The 21003-nt window shown below is 26.1% G+C and overlaps 1 protein-coding gene across 3 annotated transcripts in view; it reads right to left on the bottom strand.

The window, feature by feature from the left end:
- The window catches only part of LOC127288385 (angiopoietin-4), a 232495-nt gene that overhangs the window by 157659 nt on the left and 53833 nt on the right, over nt 1-21003 (bottom strand). The window contains exon 1 of one of the 3 annotated variants that reach the window (XM_051315798.1): nt 13909-14017. The exons of the other annotated variants lie outside the window; for them this stretch is intronic. The gene's annotated coding sequence lies outside the window, so the exon portion shown is untranslated. Of the gene's footprint in view, nt 1-13908; nt 14018-21003 lie in introns of those variants that run through there. 3 annotated transcript variants of the gene reach the window in all.

Genomic DNA, 21003 nt, shown 5'->3' on the forward strand with positions numbered 1-21003 from the left:
TACTTTTTTTTAAAGATTTTCGGTCCAAATATGTAATACCTTAAGAAATACTTTTCAAGGTATTATGTGAACCCAAAACATTTTAAAAATGATTTGTTATTTTTGGTCCCGTGAAAAATAATTTTCGACGTTGAGCGTCGACGCCAACTTCATAGACGTGAAAATTGTGTATTTTTGTTGGTTAGAAATTAAATTTACATACATATTTTTTTAAAATTATTTTAATACTTCTTTTCGATTACTGCAATGCGTTCGTTAACGAAATTATGAAATTTAAATTTAATATTAAAACTTTTTAATAAAAAAAAAATACATAATTAATGAAGTTCTCAAATTATTTTTCTTACACTGAAAAAATATATTTGAATCAAATAAACTCTACTTTAACCAATAATTTCATTAAATTTTGGTAATTTAAAGAAATACAAATAAATATATATTTTATAATATTTGAAGAAAATATTTGAATAATAAAATAAAGAGTAAAATGTTAATATAAAAAAATAACAATTTAAAAGTTATTATATTAATTTATTATCATTACCTAGTTAATGGTATGAGCGCGTTCGAGCGAAGAGTCGGTTCCTCGATCCAGCTGCTCAATTAATGTAAAAAGCAAAAAGAACCCTGAATTTTGATTATCTACCAGTGCTGGCTTACTACTAGTTACTATAATTTTGCCCGTACTGGCAAAATATAGAATTACTGCTAAATTCCAGTATTGAACCAGTACTGAACGCCAGTACTCTGCCGTACGATGTAAAAACTTAGTTAAGTCATATTTTTGAAAAAAATGAGTTTTTGGTATCAATGGATTCGTAAGAAAAAACTGCGTCTGATTACGTTATTAAAAATTTTTTATTTTAATTATTTATTGCAAAAAATAGTTATTAAAAATCTACAAAAACCCAGAAAATGAAAGAATACTTGATAAAAACTCAGTTAACTCGAGTTAAGTAGTCCAAAAATCGTAGGAAGCGTTGAGATCGAGCATAAGATACGAAATAAAAACTTAGTTAACTCGACTTGAGTGTTTTCTCTTTCGAAAAGTGGCATGAGCCGGACACTGCATTTCGATGGGAGCAAGCGTAAGTCAACTTCGTTAAAGTTCGGATTTTCGTCGGGTGAATTCGGAATCCCATGCATTTAGCTTGAGTTAACTAAGTTCTTACTTCTGAACGAAGGCTCGCGCTCGCCTACCTTTTCGAAAAGCACTACGTAACTCGAGTTAACCAAGTTTTGCTTTTAAAAAATAAAACGTAAGTCAATTATTTAATATAATTTGTTTAAATAATTAACTTTTGACTTCAGAATTAAAAAGAACTCTATCAAATTACCTAGGAAGTGAAGTTAGATTAAAGAATTATTTATATTACATTAGGTTTTTAAATACAAACAGTTTTTCGTCATTTTCTCCGTTCGAACAAAATATGACTTAATTAAGTTTTTATTTCGCACGGCAGTTACTAATGTCCAGTACTAATAAACGTTATCATCCCAAAAATATGCCAGTATTGGTTCAATATTGTCGGTCAGGGTGTCGATTATGTAATTTGATTTGACGTCAAAATCAAATTCATTTTAACGTCAATGTCAAATTTAATTCAACAAATTCATTGTTTTATTTAACTTTAACGTTAAATTAAAATTTAATTTTTTATTTCATTTTAACGTCGCATTCAAATTTATTTTTTGATAGCAATTTGACGTATTGCAATCAAAAAATAAATTTGACTTTGACGTCAAAGTCAAATCAAATTACATAATCAACTCCCAGTACTTTGCCAGTAATTGCCAGTACTGGCGCAACACTGCGCCGGTTATAAATTTTTGCTTGAGAACTAAAGATTTTTTATGTTCAATATAATTTTAATTTGTCCAAATTAATGCCCATTAAAAATAAATATTAAATTTGAGGTGAGAAAATTTAAAATTATTATTTGCAATTCTTATAGCTTATAAGAAAATGTTAATTAAAAAAAAAAAAATCGAGTCCTTTAAATTTGGCGCCATTATCGTTAGTTTTCAGACAGTGGCGCCATTAATGTTTTTGTTTCATGATTGGCATTTATGTCAATTATCAATTCATAAGTTTCTAACCTAAAAAATAAATTTTTACTTCCAATTCCATAAATACAATAAATTAAAATAGAATTTTTTAAAGTTTTTTTTTAAATGTCTCTCGCTCAAGTACTAAACAAACTCATCTACTAACGAAATGTTTTTGGTTTTTTGATTTCAAATGATGCTGTCGGGACTTATCGTGTCCACCTTTAGGAGACTTTTTGTCTCCACACTAAATTCGTTATACCGCTTACAATTTTTATTATTTTTTTAACAAAAATATTACGAAATGTTCTTCGAATATAGATTAATATGATGCAAAAAGTTAAAATAAAAAAATTTCATTCATTTTCTTACAAAAAAAAAAATCGAGTAAAACCGTCCATCTTCGCGTCGCTGACTTATTTTCTTGAAAATAAATTTCGAATTGCCTCGGAATAATACTTAATATATAAAAATTAATTAAACATAAATCCAAAACTTTCGTCAGGAATATAGAAAAATGCAAAATAAATTATTTAAAAAAATAAATAAGTAAAATTATTTGAAAAAACTGTATTGTCCAATAGCTAAAAAATTTGGTTAAAATTTCTTAATTTCTTAATGTATGAAAAATTTGTAAAATAAATCTTGGAAGATATTATTTATGATTGCGCGAATTATGATGTAGAGAAGATTATTATTCTTGAAACTTGCATAATTCATATATATAAGCCACCAAAGAATTTCTAAAGTTCACTTGTATTACTGATTGGCAAAAAGTCATTACCGCTAGGGATACCATTATTCGTGTCAATCGATTCTAATGATGAGTAGCCGTTACTCATTTCATATTCTATATACTCGTACATCTTCCTGGCGTGAACTTTGCAAATTTTTTAATTTTTTTTTTTTTTTTTTTTTTTTTTTTAAATATAATGGCCTTGTAATCGTCAAACAGAAACGCTTTCGATTATTATTAATGATACTGAATTCCTTTAGGGGAACTTTCGATTCGTGATGATCTGGATTTCGACCTCAAAGAACAATAAAGTAATTAATAATAATAATAATAAAAATCGATAAAAAAAACTCAATTTTAATATCCATTATGCTGAGTAATTTAGGAAGTGTATTTTTAATTAATTTTAACTTCACGTCAATTTCACAAAAAAAAATCTGTACTCATTTTTGTTATGTATATTAATTGAATTATAGCAATAACTTACAGAAAGAATGCTGGATAAATTTTGTTGCAGATAATTTTAACTAATACTAATTCACATAGACGGTGGCTCCTTCAATTAGGATAAAATTTGTTGCTGTTAATTTTCTCTCTAAATCTGAATTAGTGAAATTGTTTACTAATTTGAATTAGTGACTCACTTTTTGCTTCTGAATTAGTTAAATTTTACTAATTGTTAGTAAAATTTTACTAATTCAGAAGCAAAAAGTGAGTCACTAATTCAAATTAGTAAACATTTTTACTAATTCAGATTTAGAGAGTTTATAACGATTTTGAGGTAAAGTATTTGTCACGTGAAATGATTGAGAAAAATTTTTATTGATCATGTGAATTAAGTCATAAAATATATAAACCCTACTATGTCTGTTTCTTAAAATTATAATTTAAAGTGCAATGCGACGCCTTTATAACGAAATTTTTTTTAGCCTGCTCTCTTTTTCTTAATTGCTTTCATAAATATCAACAATGCAAATTACAAGTTACCGCGCACATATATATACAAAAACGATTTTTACATTCAACAATTATGTCAATTATATTTGACCAAAGAAATGCAGATATTTTTAGTATATAGTATATGATATTTTAACTGTAGTTTAAGTTCACTTTATTACAACTAATAATAAACTCACAGAAGTAAAAAAAAACAATGTTGGTCAAACAAAACGTTAATAAAATACTGACAATATTTACACAAAATGCATTTGAATTGATTTAAATTACACGTGTATTTCGAAAGTTCCTTATCTCTTAAAATTCTCACTCCAACGGACAGTTTACATTATTTCAAATCCAGTTAAAATATAACAAAACAAAAAAACTATCCGGATTTCAAAATGAAAATAATTCGTAATTAGTTAAAAAAAAAAAAATAGTTTAGACTTTTTACTGAAATAAAACCGTCCGCAATAAGTCTGAATTAGTTCGGAATTAGTTTGTACTGGGATAAAAAAAAAGTTTGAAATAAGATTGAACTAGTCCAGAATACTTTTGAACTGAGATAAAAAAAATTCCAAATAAGTTTAAACTAATTCGGAATAAGTAGTTTGTAATAGTATAAAAAATACACAGTTTCTGTGTATTTCTGTCAATTTTTACTCTAGAAATAGTAAAATTGACTATTTCCGGAATAAATTTTCTATTTCAGGAGTAAATTTTACTATTTCGGAAGTAAAAATTGATAGAAATACTCAGAAACTGCAGATAGTTCAGGTTTTACTTTTAAAGTAGTAAAAGTTACTTTATTCATTTTCCCATGCAGAAATCTGAAAATACATCTAAATATCTATAAAAGGTATTTTGAAAGAACAAACTATGAAAAATTTACAATATATCCTGAAATAATCAACTAGACCGAAAACTATACATTTTATCTTTCATTATGCAATGAATTTCTTTAAATAATATTAATTTAATTGAATTTGATATTGCATTTATATATATTTTAATGGATTTTCAAGAAATGAAACTACCTTGGATGTTGCCATTTCTGATCCTAAATTCAATTAAAATGTTTTGCATGAGAGCGTGCAACGAGTCCTTTCTATATAATAAAAATTTATCTCTTTTCTACAATCTCAGTGTATTATAAATATATATAGGCAAAATATATGTTAGACATATAATTTTCATATTACCACTAAATTATCAATATTCTTCATGTCTTATATGTACGTACGGCACCCTCGTTGAAAAAAAAGCTCATAAGGACCTTCATAAAGTACAAAATCGTATATTTCTCTGCCTTTTTAGACGCATATTGAAGTTTTAAACATGCATTAAATTTCTATATATACATATGAACAGTGATATATTAAAATTATAACCTCCTTCATATATTATATATATATAAAACGACACAAGATTTTCTCTTGTCCGCCAGTTTCTCTATATATAATTTAAAGTATCTTAAATTATAAAAGATAACATTGAAATCTAAATAGAACGTTACAAGACTTCAATGTTAAGGGAATACATTATACAAAAATAGTTTTTATATCTAATTATAATCAGAAACATTTTTATTTGAAACAACCAAATTTTGATTGGCTAAACCAAATAAATTTATTGGGAAATGTAGTCATGAATGGACAACGTTTTGTTTTTTGTGTATAATTTTTTGTTGGAGTAAATAATTAGCTAACTTTAATACACACACTGAAAGAAATTTCATAGGAAAAAATAACAAAATGCGTATTACATTTTAATATATTCTTTTAGAATTTAGGGAAAAGTGTACTTTTTATTAAAACTCAATATACTTTATATTAAAGTTCCAACTTAAAATCTTTTTTCAAATATTAATAATTATTGTAGAAAGAACGTAAAAAGATTACCAATATTTGAAAATATTATATTAAATTCTCATCGAGTTGTTGCATTATATGGAATGTAGCGTTCTAATATTTGTAAAACTTTATACGAAAAATTCAGAATGTCGGAAGAAAAGGGAAAAAAAGCGGAAACTGTCGGACGTTTCCGTTAATTCTCGGGAGGAAGAGGAGTGAGACTAGGAACAACACATTCACACTTATGATACAGGTTAATACACATACTAATGAACACGCACGTTCATTTCGCTTATACATAGACATTACACGATCGCAACGAAACCTACACTTACAATTCTACACGCATAACGATAAATTTCGCTGGGGGTCGGCATATATCGTTTTCTTATATACTAACTACTAAATATTTTTACCACTTGCGAGAAAGAAGTTTACTTATAATAACTTAATAATAAAAAATAGTGCCAATGGTGTAATTTTATAGAGGTTACGCTGGGTTCATTTTTATTATTAATTGTTTATATAGATTTTTCTTTTTTTTCAGATTAAAAATTATGATTGTTATAAAAATTAAATAATTGTAAAGATGACATCAAAAAATAAAAATTAATAAAAATAATAATAAATTTAATAATTAATAATAAATTTATTATTATTAAATAACTTTAATAAAACATTTTTTATAAATTGAAAATAAATTTAAATTAAAAAGAATTTAAAACACTATAAACATTTGAAACACGTGTGTTGACAGTTGATAGGTACGTTCTGCTGGTTAACAACACTTTCGAAAATCGGATCAAGTCGTAGAAGTTCGAGTAGGACACGAAGCCGCAAACAGACAGAACTTCGGTTAAATTCGTAGTCTCTCGGGAAAATCCGTGACTTTTAATATAAAGTTTTACAAAATGTGAAATAAGTATACGGATATATGTTATTTTTCTTACTATTTTGTGAAATCATTTATTATAATATTTCGTATTCTGTGAATTCATAAAGAAAATACTAATTTTTAAAATAAATATACTAATTCTTATTTCTTAAAATAATAGTTACTCTTAAATTCATTATATATTTTCATAAAAACTGTAATAGTAATCAGTATAGGTGCACTTTTTCCCTAAATTGTAACATTTATATTAAACTCTAATATGAGTTTAATACTTAGTAGTATGAATTTTCTTTCAGTGCAGTTGGATACCCAGGTGCGAATTTTTGGTCGGTCATTATTCCTATGATTAAGCCCTACTTCGCATGCCAAAGGTTGGGCTAACTATACAAATGATAACGGTCCGCCAACCAATAATTTTGAGTAGGTTAAGTTACGTATTGACAAGTTTTACCGACCGTTGGACCAACCAAGGCCCAGAGTTTGACCAACCAATAATTTTAAAAACCGGTTAAAACACATTTCAAAAAGTTTTGCCAATAACCGTCGAGCCAATCAAGGCCCAGAGTTTGTCCAACCAAAAATTTTAAGTTGGTTACATTACGTATTGACAAGTTCTAACGACAGTCGGGCCAACCAAGGCCGAGAGTTTGGCCAACCAAAGCTCCTCAGTAGGTTAAACTATGTTTTCTGTAGTTTTGCCGATGGTTGGCCCAACTCTGGTTAAGGTTGGCTAAACTCTGCAGCCCATGGTTGGCTGTCAATATTGGCCCAACCATGGGCACTTGTAAATGCCAAAGTTGGTTCAAATTTGGCAGACTAAACTTTGTATGCCAAAATTAGGCCAACCATCAAACTCTGGCGGCCAACCTAAATTCGCACGTAGGGGGTTCTTGTAAGATTTTCTCCAGATCTGCAAACAATATTAATTTCTGATATAATTACGAGCGTCACAATTTTCTTGCGTTTTTCCCTATACAAGAACACTGTTAAATATAAAACTGACCTAGAAAAAAAATGAAATTTCTATACACGGGTGGGAAAAACAATGTAAAATTTCAGACAAGAAATACAAAGACATAATACTAAAATGTACACAACTGAATGTGATGACAAAATTAAAAGGAATGTAATATAAATTAATTCAATATGATAATATAATTAAAAAGTGCGATTTTGCTCCTCATAAGTTACCGCGTATATAAAAATTCACGTACTATATATTGACATTTTAAATGACGATCCATTCTGAAAAATATATATATATATATTGCAAAAAAATTATGACTACATATATACATACGTATATGATATGGCCATATGTATGTTTCATAATCGAAAATGCTAAGAAACTTGCCGTGAATTCCATTTACATAATGGAACCTCGCAAGACTTTCTTTGGCGGACGGTTATTCATAACTGACGACGACAAAGATGTGGATCCATTTCGTGCTTAAATATTTCACCCAGATCGAATCATATAAAAGGTGAACGCACTCAATTCACGTGATAAAAAAAATAATAAGTACCACCTTTCGCGAGAATTTTTTTTTTCAAATAACACACTATCTCTCCCTACAATTATAATCAATGAGACATTTTAATTTTCTGAAAAATAATTTTAATACACTCTACCAAATTCTAAATACAAAAAGAAAAATTTTTTATTAATGGCGGATGACTTTCATAAAAAAAAAATGATTTAATTGGCTTGAAAATCGCTACTCGGGGGTTTTCGGGGTAGCTGATCACAGTAAAAACCCGAGCTCAAAATGTACCAGCCAGCAGGATCATTTTGATCCGCAGCAAAAATGAGTCAAGTAGGTGACGCCACGTTCTATGTGTTTTAGCATTGGTTCATTTTTGCTGCGAATCAAAATGAGCCCAGGTTTTTACTGTGATTATGAATCTAATGTTAGTTTCCCAAAATTCAAAATGTCGGACGACTTTTATAAAAAAAAATTATTTTTATCATCAAATTCGTAATCAGCGATCCCGAAAACCTTCGAGTAACGATTTTCAAGTCAATTAGATCATTTTTTACAAAAGTCGTCTGCTATTTTGAATTTTGAAAAACGCTAACATTAGATTCGTAATCAGCGTTCACGAAAACCCCCGAGTAACGATTTTCAAGCCAATCACTTCATAATTAAAAATATTTTTGTTATTTATTTTTGAGCGATTTTTTTAATACAAAATCCTTATTATTTAGGGGTTAATATACTCAAAACATCAAAAATATAATTTTTCTTTGGCTAAAAATTAGTTTTAATTACTTGAATGAAAATTTCAAAGGGGCGGAAAACAGGCCTTATAGGCCCTTCATGGTGCGCCAGAAGGAGGTTTAAATAAAAATGAATTCACACTTAAAAATTCTTTTTTGATTATGGTTCTAAGATGAATAAAAAACTTTTTTTAATAAGTTTTAAAATCAGCTTACGTGCCCAATTTATAACAAATTGAGTTTTAAATATTTAAAAATAGTATTTTATGAGGAACCAGAATTTATTTAATGTATACTTATATGCGTATAGATAATAGATGTCTTAGATTTGGGTTCATATACATTTATTAACAATGAAGTTATTTTCTTGTTTCGTTTTTATATTTATGCATTAAGAGTGTCGAACGGTATCTGAAATTCTTTGGCAAGAAGAGAGCTTTAATTATCGCTCTGAACGTGAAATAGTATTGATTTTAAAATACTTTTTTCTCGAAACACGAACACTTTTAACAAAATCAGCCAAAATCCTCATCTTATAAATTTCCTAAATCCAAAAGACTGTACGAATCCATAGAAAAACATGGTTGCAAAACAAAAAGTAGAAAAGTAATCTAATAACAGCTGCGAATTTGTGCGCCCTGCATGCTGCTGCCATCTGACGGCGGCAGGAGGTAATGTACCTGTCATTGTATTACTTTTCGTTTTGCAATCGTGTTTTTGTATGGATTCGTATAATCTTTAGTATTTAGGAAATTTATATAAGATAAGGATCTCTAGCTGCTTTTGTAAAAAGTGTCCGTCTTTCGAGAAGAAAGTATTTTAAAATCAATGTTTATCATTTTCACGTTTAGTGCCGTTTTTATAGAGCGATAATTAAAGGTCTCTTCTTGCCAAAAAATTCCAAAGATCATTCGACTCTAAATAAATTTTGTCACTCTTAAAATCGTTCTTTTAACATTATAATTTAATTTTTTAAAATCGGACACAAACACTACAGCAATATAATTATTTATATGTAAAATTGAAAATAAGTAATTATTTTATCATTTATTACAGTATTTATTAGATTAAATAAATTCTGATTCCCCATAAAACACTATTTTTATATAAAAACTCAATTTTATTTAAATCGGGAACGTAAACTGATTTTAAAAACTATTGAGAAATGTTTTTTATTCATCTAAGAATCATAATCAAAAAGAATTTTTAAGTGCAAATTCATTTTTATTTAATCCATCTTCTGGCGCACCTTGCCTTCTTCTTTCTTCTAACATTGTAGTTTTTTTAGTTTTTGACCTGCAGAACAAAAAATGTGAATTTTTTTAGTTTTATCATTTACAATTTTTGTTCTGCAGGTAAAAAAACCTACAAAACTAAAATATTACAAGAAATTTCACTAAATACTTTATTTTACTCTTGGTATTTGAAAAACTTGTAATTTAAACGCAGAATAAATGGAAATATTTATAAAGTTGCGAGAGGTTGAAATTATTTCATTAATTTAATTCGAGTAACAAAAAAAATGCGTCTTGAAAAAATTTTTAACTCCTAAAGAAAGAAATTTTTTTTTTTCTTACCTTCACACCGTATGTAAAACTAATTAATTTCTTTTGTAAAAAAAACATTTAAAAATCTCTCAACGTGTCGAAACAATTTGTTATCACAGTGCGGTGGAATCTTGTAATTTTATATAAAATTATACTGAAATATATTTTTAATCCACTATAATAAATGAATGACTTTTATAATAAAAATCATAATGCCTTGCATAAAAGTGACATCAAAGTATATTGATATTATACTTGCGACGACAAAATTCTTAGTAATAATCGAAAATTGGGTCAGTTATAATTATAAATCAGTTACGAGCACTTCTCTTTGCAGTTCTCCTTTTTGTCACTCTCCATTCTGTATCCCAATTATGTGCTATCAGAGGTAATTATCGTAAAGTGCCGCGGGGTTTTGCCTAATAAGACTCGCCAGGATTCCTGGGCGTGTCCCTCCCTGCGGTAAATTATCTTCTTGCGGTGAAATTTATATATGATTTCGTGAGAAAACATCAACGTTGTCAAAATAATATAAATTTAAGCGAATATTTAAATACAACGATTTACAACAGTAAAGAGTCATAAAACGCTTCACGCCTCACTGAATTTGAATCAATATATTTTTCATTTTTATTTATAAATAAACATCCTATTAAATTGGAAATATTACAAGTCATCGCACAGAAATCATTTTCTTTTTAAATAGACAATGCAGTTAAGAAATATTTGTATAAAAAGAAATATATATATATGGATGATTTCACGAGAAATTTAAGTAGATCTCTTAAATCCGTTTAAATATTTTTTTTCTACTTTTTTAGAGAAAAAAAAGGTATACCGTCAATCGGGGCTATTTTACTCAAAAAAAAACGCTACTTTTTTACTCAGTGCTTTACCAAAATTCAAAGAAAAGAATTTTTTTTTACCAGAGTTATAGAAACTTGAAGTGATGAGTATAATAGCCCCGTTATTGGGGCTATTATACTCAGTAAAGTTTGTTTATTTATAAAATATTCTCAACATTTTTTTTACATATAGCTTAAGCTATATATGAAATATTTTCTGCAGAAAGTCTAGATTCAAAAATAGAAAATCTAAAAAAAATTTTTTTTTATAACAGTTGTTTAACAAATTTGAAAGTTATAAGTATTGAAATTTTACTAAAATCTTAAATTTATTAAAAGATGTAAAATTTTTGTAAAATTAACATTTTTTAGGTTAAATAAACAATTCAATATAATTTATAACATAAGCCTTTTAAGTTATTTTAGGAGAATAATAATGTTATTTTAACCGAATAGGTAACGCATCATTATTGTCTGTCATCACTTGTTAGTAAAAGGAAATTTTTTTTTTCAGTCAAAAAAATTAAATAGCTTTCATTTAAAAAATTAGATATGCCTATATAATTCGAAAAATAATAAGCCGTTATTGATCAGATTTATAATAATGACTAATAATAAAGTTGAAATTTTCTCATTCATTTATTCACTCTCTGTTCTAAGTTGAATTTTTTTTCTATTTTCTTTTTTCAAAATCGATAAATAAAAATAATTATTTAATTTTACAAACTTATATTTTATTTTGAAATTTTTATGAAAAATAAAAAAATGCATATTTTTTTATTTTATGAATTGAAAAAAATTGTGGAAGTTATATGATTTTTTTTTAAATTTAACGTCGCCAGGAGCCGAATATTTTTAATACATATTTTTTTCTGTCCTAGTAATAGATAAAAAAAATATTACATATGAAATTTTCTCGATTTTTTTTTGAATATGTAGGTAACATGTAATATTTTTTTATATGTTAGTATAAAAGACAAAAATAGGTATCAAAAATATTCGGCTTCTGACGACGTTAAATTTAAAAAAATCATAACTTTCATTATTTTTATCAAATAAAAAAATACAAAAATACGCATTTTCTTATTTTTTCATAAAGATTTCATAAAAAAAATGTTCCAGTCAAAAAAAACTATTTTGAAAGAAAATTTTATATGAAATGACCCATATATAATATAAATTTTATAAATTTGTAAATTATGAATGGAAATATTGACAAAAGATAAGAGGAAATTTTCTGAATAATTTCCCACCGTGTTATAGTAGAGATTTAGAAAGCAATAAATATTAATGGACTGTTTGCATTGAACTGAAACACATTTTAAGTGTTCGTTTAACGCCTTTTAGATATAGTTGGCAATGTTACACTGTATAACCTGAATATAAATTATTGCTGATTGATTAGAAAATGAGAATAATTAACAAGTTACATTCACTGATTTTCTCAGGACGTTTGCGAGATTTTACACAAACATTTCTCGTGTTTTAGTTTATTTTGCATCAAATATAAACAATAATAAAATTAAAGGAGAAAGTTTTAAAAAATATAATCTAAATTGGGACGCATGATTATGTTCTAAAAATCATTAGTTAGAATTTTAATTTTATGAAATTTTAATTCTCATAATTATTTTTCAGCCGAATTTATATTTGTTCGAATTAGTATTTTGCAGAATTTTGATTAAAACGATTTTCTAAATTACAGAATTTTTATATAACCGAAAATTCACTTCATAGAATTTTTATTTGGCATAATTTTTATTTCCTCGAATTATCATTTAACATAATAGGCATTTTAAAGAATTTTTATTGGGTAGAATTTTATTGCATAGAATTTTCATTTTATTCTTTCAGATGAATTTTACATTTGTTCGAATTATTATTTGATATAATTTCCATATAACCGATTTTTCATATTACAGAATTTTTACTTAACCGAAAAATCATTTAACAGAATTTCTAATTGATAGAATTTTCATTTGTCCGAAATTGCAAATGGCCGAACAAACAAACGATTTTGGCGCGATTTTTAAAATCAACCAATCACAATTTTATGGATAATTTTTGATTGGTTGATTTTAAAAATCGCGCCGAAATCGATTGTTTGTTCGGCCATTTGCAATTTCGGACAAATGAAAATTCTATCAATTAGATATTCTGTTAAATGATTTTTCGGTTAAGTTAAAATTCTGTTGTAGGAAAAAATCGGTTATATGGAAATTATATCAAATGATAATTCGAACAAATGGAAATTCATCTGAAAGAAAATTCTATGCAATTGAAATTCAACCTAATAAAAATTCTTTAAAATGCCAATTGTGTTAAATGAAAATTCGAGCAAATCAAAATTATGCCAAATAAAAATTCTATAAAGTGAATTTTCGGTTATATAAAAATTCAGTAATATAGAAAATTGTTTTAATGAAACAAATGAAAATTGATTATATTGTTTTGAAAATAAAGTTATTTATTTAAAATAGTTTACCAACTCTAAATTTTAATTAGTGAAAATTTCTACTAATATTTTTTTTAGTCATTATTCACTAAAACGTTAGTAAAAAAAAATTACTAAATCAAATATAGTAATAATTTATCAAAAAATTAGTGAAAATTTCTAACATGAATTAGTCAACGAATTCTCATTAATTAAAATTTAGAAATAAGTTTAAAAAATATTTTCATGGGCCTTAAAACGGTACCTTTTCGTAAAAAAAATTAATAAATTGAATTAATGACGAGTAAACAAAAATTAGTGTAATATTTTTTTTGATAGAAAATCAATATTGCATGTGATTATTATTTATAAAAATAAATGCCTCTAACCTTAGCCTGTAAACGATGGTTCATCTTCTTTTTGATGATATAAAATCTGATGGAAACACACCCGATTTAAAAGAATTTCGAACACTCCCGAAACTATGATTAAATATTAAAAAACAAAATACTTTCTCTACAAATTTAAACGATCGCGATTTTAAAAATTTCGAACACTCCCGAAACAAAAAATTTACTAACAAAAAAAAAAATTAAAAAAAAAATAAAACTAAAAATTTTTTTTCATATCGAATTAAAAAATTTTGAACACTCCCGGAACAAAAAATTTACTAACAAAAAAAAATTTTAAGACTAAAATTTTTTTTGATATCGAATAAAAAAAAAACGAAAATATTCACAAGAAATATTGATACTCTTTGTATACTTCAATGTAAACAAACAGCTCGAAATTTCAGATATAAAGGTAATAAAATTGCAAAAATTTCTTCGACACATTTCATAATATTTGGAAATTATAATTTTTAAATGATATTTTATTTTTCACTTATATTTACTTAAACTTTTTAATTTCTATCTTTTTGGGAAAAAATTTATGTTTAAATCTATTTTAATAGTATACTAAAATCATAATAATAACAAATTATTAAATATAAAAAAAACTTTCTTCACTGACACATTATTTTAAAAGAATTAAAATCAAACGAAAATATTTTTTTTATCAAAATTTGAATTTTTTAAAACAACTTTTTTTTTGAACTTGTGAACAATTTTACAAATTGATAATGATAGTAAAATCTGATAGAAAATATAAAAACAAAATAATTTTTCTACAAATTTAAACGATTGCGATTTTATAATTTTATATAATATTATTAACACAAATTTGATTGTAAAATTACAAAATTTATCACGTCTAAACAGGTCAAGACACGAATTGCAACTGATTGATCTTTGTACTTGAATGTAAACAAACAGCTCGGAAGTTTAATTGTAAACTTGCTTCGACACGTTTCATAATATTTGGAAATTAATTAAATAATATTATTTTTCACTTATATTTTTTTCGAATTGATTATTACAAGGATCAATAAAAAAAAAGAAAACAATTCAAAAAAACATTCAAAGTTGAATTAAAAAATGTTTCCAATGATTTAAAAAAAATATTTTTGTCAAATTGTTTGAAAACAAATTTACAAGTTCTCTTTCTTTTTTAACTATTTTTAGTACGCAATAATGAAAGCATTTTCTATTAATTAAAAGAAAAAAAATTTTCCATTACTTTTCTTTGTTTACAAACAAAAATTTGCAAACACATAATTTTTTTTTTTTATTTTTACATCTACATTAATTTGCATTTCTTCTTTCTAGAAAGTTCCGTATAAAGCTTTCAGAAAGTTTCATGAAATTTCTAAAAAAAAAAAAACAAATTTCTACAAAGTTTCTATAGAAGATTCCATGAAGTCAAGAATATTCAATCAAATTTCTATAGAAGTCTCCACAAAGTCTTTAGAATTCATGTTTCTCGAGAATTCTATATAAAGTATATATATAAAGAAAGTTCCGCGAAGTCTCTAGAAAAATTCTTAAAATATATGGGGCAAATTTTCTAAAGTGATCCAATAGCAAAAAAAAAAAAAATGAACATTAGATTTTTTTGCAGAATCATAAATTATATGAAAATATAGAATTTTTAAAAATTTAACTATCAAAATTGATCGAATAATAATTGGTATTTTTAAAAATCTATATTTTGATAATTAGAACTTTGGAAATTCGATTTTCTGATAATTCGAACTTTTAATAATCCGAATTTCTAAAAATTCGAACTTTTAATAATCCGAATTTCTAAAAATTCGAACTTTTAATAATCCGAATTTCTAAAAATTCGATTTTTTGATAATTTGAATTTCTGAAAATTCAATGTTTTTGTAATTCGAACATTTATAAAAAATTCGATAGTTTTTGATAATTCAAACTTTTAATAATTTGAATTTCTGAAACTTGAATTTTTTGATAATTCGAATTTCGAAATATTCAATCTTTTTTTAATTCGAACATTTAGAAATTCAACTCTAAATTTGAATTAGTGAAAAGTGAGCTACTAATTCACCTTAGTAAGAATTTTTACTAATTTTTAGTAAAATATTACTATTTCATTTATAGTATTTTAAAATTTTTCTACTAAAGTTTTAGTAAAAAGTAACTAAAAATTAGTGAAAATTCTTACTAATTTAAATTAGTAGCTCAATTTTCACTATGTCAAATTTAGAGAGAATCTTTGGATAATTCGATATTCTGATATTTAGGCCAAAACAAGAGGTGACTCTTAAAAACTAAATTTTTTTTTGCACAGTATTTTTTAATTTAAATATAATTAATAAATGTGAACTTGCGTCAATTTTGAACTTTTGTTTGATTTGCCAAGAAGAATTTGCTAAAATTAATATTTCGATTTGCAAGTCACGAAATTAAATTTCTATTAAGAAGCCTCGATACATTATTATCAACTCAAGAGTATTACATTCGTTTTGTAGTTAAATATGAGTTTTAAGTGGCACCTTTTAAAGTAAGTTCCAAAGTTTTCGTATTGCGATTCGAGTATGATAAATTGAGTCTCGTTCCACGTGTCGCGTTTAAAAAAGATTTATGCACACTGAGAGAGAGAGAGAGAGAGAGAGAGAGAGAGAGAGAGAGAGAGAGAGAGAGAGAGAGAGAGAGAGAGAGAGAGAGAGAGAGAGAGAGAGAGAGAGAGAGAGAGAGAGAGAGAGAGAGAGAGAGAGAGAGAGAGAGAGAGAGAATGTCTTCAGTATACATTTGAGAATCTTGCAATTTTTTTTCTCCCACTTGGAAAGATTCCCCGTAATTCCGTCGGAATTCCATCGGAGTTCCAAAGAATTTCCGATGGGATTCCGACGGAGTTCCAATGGAATTCTGATGGAATTAGGACTCTAAAAATTTTGAAAAAAAAATTAATCGGAATTCCGTCGGAATCCCATCGGAAATTCTTTGGAAGTTCTGGCGGAATTCTTTCCAAGTGAGCTTCTTTTTCTTCGTTTTGCGGTTATGGATTTTTGATATAAAAACTCATTAAATATCAGAAATAAAATCGCAACTAAGATTGGTAATTATAGTTCCGCAATAGTATGTCAATTTTCATCATGACATAACCTCAAAAATCTTGTTTTTTTTTCTTTATTAAATGTAATTTTTTAATTTTAAATTCAATGTAGTTTCTCTAGGCTTAATTCTTAATAATTCATGTATACAAAAAAGTGCGTAGATTTTGAATTCAGATACTTGATATAATTGCAGATAAATCAAAATAGCTTAGATAACATTTATTGAATGATGGATGACTTCATTAGCATTAGTGACACATAAAATGTCTTCATTGACTCAAAATGATGACTTGTGAATCTTTATAGAACTTATGGAAGAATTTTCCTTGTATTTTACATAAATTACTATAATAAAATGCTTTCCAATGATTTTAGATAACCATATATATATAAATGATTTTAATGACATTCGATGAATGTAATGTTTTGAGATTATAACTTCAATTGAAGTTTCAAGAGACTAATACCAATAAGTATTGCGGTAAATAGCTTCTAAGATCAATGATATCAGGGGTATATTTTAACTTGAAACTTTTAATGATTTACGTAACTTGAGAGATTTTATTTTAGTATAATATGTAACTATTTAAGGAGCAAAATTGACATTATTAAATTTTTTTTTTAATATTTTGCATTGTTTATATTGTAAATAAAAAATTTCGGATTGATTTTCAATCAGTTTTGGTAAGTATTATTCCGAGGAATTCTGAATTTTGTTTCCGGGACAATCAGTTTTTATCCCAATCTAAATTTCAACGTAACAATCGGAAGCATTTAATCCTTTAAAATAATAAAATTTCTTTCCGAATCAATCCATTTCCAAGCCAATAGGATTAATTCGCAAAGAAATTTCAGGATTCAAAAGGATTAAAATTTTTCTCACAAAATTTGAATTAGTAAAAATTTTAACTAATTTGAATTAGTGACTCACTTTTTGCTTTTGAATTAATTAAATTTAACTAATTAGTGATAGAAAATTTTTTTTACTATCGAAGTAGTAAAATTTAACTAATTCAAAAGGAAAAAGTGAGTCACTAATTCAAATTAGTTAAAATTTTGAATAATTCAGATTTAGAGAGTTATTAGTCTAAAAAGTCTAAATACCAAATTGAATTAAATTGCATTAAATAAATAAATATTATTTTTGGCAAAAATTATTTAACATTAAAAACGACGATTTTATAGAGATTTCGAGAAAAATAATCTTGAAACTTTTACCAACTATCAACAACGAATTATGTGTATATAATATAAATAACTGGAGCATGCTGTTTAAGAAATGGAAAGAAGGAAGTCATTGGATTTTTCTTAGCATATAAAAAATAAGTCTTCCTTATACCAATTTACTCTTAATAGTATAGGAAATCATATTTAAGGTATGCAACAAAATAATAATTATTATAAAATGTATATGCTATGTTATCAAAAATAACATTTTTGAACTTTTTATTAATGTGAGTTTACTTTCTGTATTTCATATGCCATAATGGATTCAATTTGCGCGCGAAATTTAAAAATTCTATATATATATATATGATTTTGAATTTCGCTCGCAAATTGAATCCACTATGGCTATTATATGAAACGTAGAAAGTAAACTTAAATTAATAAAAAAAGTTTTGATCTTCTGATAATTCGCACATTTATGGAAATTAAATGAAATAAAAATTCGCAATTTTAAAAATTTGATCCTTTGATAATTACCTTTTGGTAATACTTATATATAATTTTAGAAATTCTATCTTTTGGTAATTCATAATTTTAGACATTCTATCTTTTGAAAATTTGATTTTCTGTTATTTTGAACTTTTTATAATTCGGATTTCTAAAATTTCGGAGACGCTTGCTTTTCACCGAACGGTCAATACGTCGAATAGACAAAATGTCGAATGGACAAAATGTCGAAAAGCCATAACCTCGAAAAGCCAAGACGTCGAACAGTCAATACATCGAACGGACAAAATATCGATAAGCCAAAATATCGAAAAGCCAAAACATCGAACAGCCAATACGTCGAACGGACAAAATGTCGAAAAATTTTATTGACTCAAGTATAATTATAGTTAAGTCAATAAAATTTTTCGACATTTTGTCCGTTCGACGTATTGGCTGTTCGATGTTTTGGCTTTTCGATATTTTGGCTTATCGATATTTTGTCAATTCGATGTATTGACTGTTCGACCTCTTGGCTTTTCGACATTTTGACTGTTCGACGTTTTGGCTTTTCGACATTTTGTCTGTTCGACATATTGAATGTTCGGTGAAAACCAAGCGTCTCAAAATTTCGATCTTTTGATAATTTAAATTTCTAATTATTATTTTTGTATTTTGTACTTTTAGAAATTTGACCTATTGTTAATCTGAACTTTTGAGATTTTTTTCTGAGATTTAGGCCAAAATAAAGTGACTCGATTATTTGAATGAAAAAAATTTCGTTACTGTATCAATAAATATATAAATATTTCAAAACATAACGATTAACACTATCAAAATTTTTGATTCAATTTCAATAATTCACTACAGCTTCTTCTCTTATATAAAGAAGCCCTTTGTTGCGCAATATTGAAACGATAAATTTTCACGTTCAGAAAAGAAAAAAAAAATTACAAAAGAGCATTGAATTTCAAAAGTAATCACTGGTTGTTGTATTTTTTCATATATGAAAATGAAAAGATGTGTCTATATCGATAAAAATCAATCGAACATTGTATATATCTCATTTGTAAAATACAAACATAGAGAGCTATATATCTATATATATGCATTCACGCGGAAGGCGTTTAGGGCATCTCGGCTACAGAATCTCATCTCCTGATGTAGAAGCAAAATAGAGGATTGACAGGAGAATCTTATCCCAGTTAGAGATCCAAAAGGAAAACGTCATCACTGGTAAAGAAGTTTAATTTACGACTTCACGATATATATATATACACATGACAACGCTATATATATATATGACAGAAAAGGAAGACAAGTCCTCTTTTAATTTTTGTCAGTCAAAGACCAAAAAAAAAGTCTCCAAGTCTATAAACTTTCTACATTTAGAATTGAACAAACGAAGAAATGGAGAAGCATATATATAGTTGACTTGTGTGATGAGATGGAGAAAGGGGAAAAATGAAGAAAGAGAGATCGCGCAGCTTTTAAAGATGATCTTTTTCCAGTATATATATATATAATGGGCCTTATTATAATAACCGAAAGTCACTTTCCAAGTTTTTATCGAATGGATATATATATATTTGGTGAATTTAGAAAAAAAGAAGAAAAAAAAATATTGTTTTTGAATTTTTCAAGTGTTTTTAGAAAGATAAATATGTAGAAATAATCAAGAGTCGTCGTCATCAATGGAACACTTCAATTTTTAGAAAAATGATTTTAAAAAAACTCTACCAAACTCTCTTAATAGAAATGAGATTTAAGTAAATACATTAGTTTCAAAATTTTAAGCCACTTTGATATACCTTGAGGTGCTGTAAAGAATTTTAAATACTTGTCAATGCTTCAAAATATATCGATGATTTTTATATAAGAATAGAACAGTTTTAAATTGTTTACAAAAGTATTTTAAAATTCAAAATTTTACTTTTATGGAAAATTGAAAAAAAAATTTCACTTTTTTTTATCAAAATCGACATTTTTTTCAACCCTTAACTGGCATTTTTTCGAGCTCAAATTAATTGAATGTGTAGCTTTTGAATATTTTTTATATTTTAATATATTAGTTTCACATATTCTTAGTAATTTTGTAAGTTTTTTGATACAACTAATTCGATAACAAAAAAATAAATTACACTGAGAAAAATGTTTAGTCAGAGCAACCAAAATTTGGTTTGGCCAACAAAAAATTTTTGTTGGTATTTAAGCAACCAAACTATTTGTTTGAGTCAACCAAAAAATTTGGTTGAGTGTTTTTTGTTGGCATAAAAAAAATGTTTGGTTAGCCCAACCAAATTTTTTTTGTTAGGTCAACAAAAATGTTTGGTTGATCAAACAAACAGTTTTTTTTGTAAAATTAAAAATT

Source organism: Leptopilina boulardi, unplaced genomic scaffold, assembly GCF_019393585.1.
Source record: "Leptopilina boulardi isolate dan_hultmark-lab unplaced genomic scaffold, ZJU_Lbou_2.1 LbouV2_384, whole genome shotgun sequence".
In the NCBI taxonomy this organism is placed as follows: domain Eukaryota; kingdom Metazoa; phylum Arthropoda; class Insecta; order Hymenoptera; family Figitidae; genus Leptopilina; species Leptopilina boulardi.